The 4,038-nt window shown below is 46.9% G+C and overlaps 1 pseudogene; it reads left to right on the plus strand.

The window, feature by feature from the left end:
- The window catches only part of LOC105721337 (protein FAM98B-like), a 36,894-nt pseudogene extending 36,175 nt beyond the window's left edge, over positions 1–719 (plus strand).
- The last annotated feature ends 3,319 nt before the right edge of the window (positions 720–4,038 follow it).

The raw sequence follows: 4,038 nt of genomic DNA on the forward strand, positions 1-4,038 counted from the left end.
ATATTCTTTCAAAAGTCCAGAAAAATTATGTGGGAAAACCACTCTGCCGAAAATCAAATTTGACACAAGCAGAACAACTAGAAAGAGTCAATGATGCTCTTTCCTGTGAACATAAGTGCTTCCTACGAGTGTTAATGAAACAATTAGAAGGGGCAGTACAGTCCTTTGGATGGTGTGATACAGCAAAAGTAAGAATAGATGACACAGCAAGAATTTACTTGTGTTATGCTTTGTCACCTAAGACAGCAATTACAATAGTGCATCTACTTGCTGCTCATGAAGATCTATCCAAGATCACTAGGGCAAACAGTGGAGCCAGCTGGAACAAGACAGCATGTGCCATCAATAAGGGGCTAATGGGAAGAGTGCCTGCCTGACAGGGGAGGCTGGCTGAATGAAATTGAACCACCACCTTCTGAAATGCCCCCTTGGCAAAAGAGACAAGAAGGCAGTGGTGAAAGGGGTGGTTGTGGTAGTGGTGGAGATGGAGGTGGTAGAAGAGGCTGTGGGGGTGGAGGTGGAAGAGGTGGCTGGGGGTGGAGGAGGATGGGGAAATGGTGGGAAAGAGGGAGGAGGTAGTGAGGAGGAGGTGGGGTGGAGTTGGTAGAGGAGGTTTCCAAGGCAGAGGAGATGATGGTGGGAGGGGAGATTATGGTGGAAGAGATTATGGAGATCCATATGGAGGAGGTGGTGATGGTGGTGGATACAGGAGATACTGAAGACTACAAAAATTAAAAACCAAAACCAACAAGCTTCAAGGGCAAAGGAGTAGTCTGCCCTCTTGTATCGCAAGCACTCACTAACCACTATTGTATCTGAGCGAGTTAGAAGGAAAGCATCGGCCGGGCGCGGTGGCTCAAGCCTGTAATCCCAGCACTTTGGGAGGCCGAGGTGGGTGGATCACGAGGTCAAGAGATCGAGACCATCCTGGTCAACATGGTGAAACCCCGTCTCTACTAATACAAAAAATTAGCTGGGCATGGTGGCGCGTGCCTGTAATCCCAGCTACTCAGGAGGCTGAGGCAGGAGAATTGCCTGAACCCAGGAGGCAGAGGTTGCGGTGAGCCGAGATCGCGCCATTGCACTCCAGCCTGGGTAACAAGAGCGAAACTCCGTTTCAAAAAAAAAAAAAGGAAAGCATCACATATCACATCTGTGTTCCAACTGTGAGTCCTTTATTGCTGGCCACCAAGAGTCAGCTCACACTCAAAATCTCTCAGTCCCGATGAAGGGGTGAAATTTCCTTTTATATGTTGCTCAGGGTAAGGGGGGCAAAGTGGAATTTTACAAAAGCAGAATAAGCAAGTTAGGGGAGGAGGCTCCCGTGATTGTTGATTAACTAAGGAGGGTATACACAAGCAGTTCTCATGATTGCTGGTTACTAAGGGGGGCGGAGTTTGGTACTTTCCATATAATCAACCAAGGGGATATTCACAATAGCAAGTGGGCTTGTCAAGCAACGGTTATATCTTTCTATAGTTCTAAGCACAACATGACCCAGCACCGTGAAACTCAGGTATGCACTCAAGAGAGGAATGGCAGGGGGAGAAGCCAAGATGGAGCCAGTCAGGCTAACCTCTAAGATGGAGTTGGTTTGGTTCACCTCACCACCTCTGCCCTTTCTCATCCATTAATCATTCAGACAAGATTTCCTTGTTTACCTCCTCCTATAAAAATGTGAAGTCTCTTTCCTTCTTCTTTGAGGAGATTCCTCTGCATTAATGGATGATGTCCTTACTGCAATAGCGTGAAAAAAAAAGTCTCCTTATGCAGTTTAGCAATTTTCAACGCTTGACATCAGTGACTCCATCTTGGGCTATTGACTCCATGCTCAGCTGCTGCTAAACTTTGAGACCCACAAAGAAATTGTGAAAATTATTTCCTTCAAAACAACCATTTTCTCAACAACACACAGCCCAAGAAAACTGGTCCCAATATTTTTTTCCAAGACAGGGTATTACTCTGTCACCTAGGCTGAAGTTCAGGGGCTCAATCTTGGCTCACTGCAACCTTCGCCTCCCAAGCTTAAGTGATCCTCCCACCTCAGCCTCCCAAGTAGCTAGGACTACAGGTGCATGCCACCACTCCTGGCTAATTATTTTTGCTTTTTGTATAATATTTTTTGTAGAGATGGGGTTCACCATCTTGGCCAGTCTGGTCTCGAACTGCTGGTCTCAAGTGATCTGCCCTCCTCAGCCTCCCAAAGTACTGGGATTACAGGCATAAGCCACCATGCCTGACTCCCAGTCTTTTTTGTGTGTGAGACAGAGTCTCTCTGTGGCCCATACTGGAGTACAGTGGTGCAATCTCGGCTCACTGCAACCTCCGCCTCCCAGGTTCAAGCCATTATCCTGCCTCAGCCTCCCCAGTAGCTGGAAATTACAGGCACCTACCACCGTGACTGGCTAATTTTTGTTTTTTTATTTTTTATTTTTATTTTGGCAATTTAAATTTTTTTAGTAGAGACAGGGTTTCACCATGTTGAGCAGGCTGGTCTTGAACTCATGACTTAAAGTGATTCACCCACCTCGGCCTCCCAAAGTGCTGGGATTACAGGCCTGAGCCACCACACCTGGCCCCAGAATATTCTTAAAGATTGGGGGTGACCAAGCATGGTGGCTCAGGCTGGTAATCCCAGCACCTTGGGAGGCCGAGGCGGGCGGATCACGAGGTCAGCAGATCAAGACCATCCTGGTCAACATGGTGAAACCCTGTCTCTACTAAAAACAAAAAAATTAGCAGGATGTGGTGGCGCCCGCCTGTAGTCCCAGCTACTCGGAAGACTGATGCAGGAGAATTGCTTGAACCCAAGAGGCGGAGATTGCAGTGAGCCGAGACCGTGCCACTGCACTATAGCCTGGGCGACGGTGCGAGACTCCATCTCAAAAAAAAAAAAAATTTCTGTATATAGTTTGTTTTGTACCCTTCTAATGATTAAAGACTTCTTTGTTTAATCTACTAATGAAATAATCTGACAATTTATGTAACAAATAAATTCCTATAAACATAAGCTCCCCTGCCCCTCTCCGGTGGCACAATCTCTGATTTGCTATCCTGGCTGCAACTTTCATTGCTGAGTAAACGCTTACGTAAACCTTAATAATGAGATTCTAGCAATGTGAATAAATATTGGGTTATTTGGGTGCAAAGTTTGACGATGACTTGGTAGGACACAGACTCCAAATGATGGGGGTCAGTGCTTCGAAATGGAGAAGTTTTAGGGTCGTTTATATAGGCAAGGTCTGGGAAGCTTAACAGGATGTCAACATTTTCCATAGATTAACGCATAGTTAAAGCAATTTGATTGGTTTTCGGCAGTGTTTGTTTTTGGGAAGGGTCTATTTAACATTCCACATTAAGGATGTAGTAGTCAAGGGGTGTTTTATCTTATTCAAGGCGCATTTTATCTCAAATGCCATCTGGTTTGAGCTGGGAACAAGAAAATAAGGGAGTTAATCCATAACAAAAGGTCGGCAATTAAGAGGTCGTGCTTCGTGATCCGGTCTCCAAAGTCAGCCTTCCTCAGGGACTTTCAGAATCCCCAAATAGACTATCCACTTTCTTTCACACTTATTTGCATCTGACCTGTTGAGTCCTCCTTTTTTTCTTTTTCTTTTTATTAAGGGTTAACAATCTCTTGAGCGCACGATGACTTTCTTCCATGCGCTTTACAGAAAAAAATTGGTCCTGAGGCCAGCAGCAACAGTACGTCTCAGGAACTTGTTAGAAATGCAAATTTTCAGCCCCACCCCAAATCTACTGAGTCAGCAGTTTTGCAGGTGCTTCTCAATCCCTCTTTAACATGCCCTCTGGGTGATTCAGGTGCACGTGAAAGATAGAAGATCTCTGCGCGAGATAACCGCGCCGAGCAGGTAAAAGCGCTCTGCAAGCTCGGGTGCTATCAGCGGGCCGCTCCTCTGGGTGGCACTAGGACCGCGGCGGCCCGGCCCTCGCAGCCAACCGCCTCCGGCGCGAGGCGGAGCCCAGCTGCTCCTGGATCCCGGGCCTGGCTCCTCGACCCGCCCCTGGAGGCGGACC

This window comes from Aotus nancymaae, unplaced genomic scaffold (genome assembly GCF_030222135.1).
Source record: "Aotus nancymaae isolate 86718 unplaced genomic scaffold, 86718_ANA_hifiasm-v0.15.2.pri h1tg000016l, whole genome shotgun sequence".
NCBI classification, from domain to species: Eukaryota; Metazoa; Chordata; class Mammalia; order Primates; family Aotidae; genus Aotus; species Aotus nancymaae.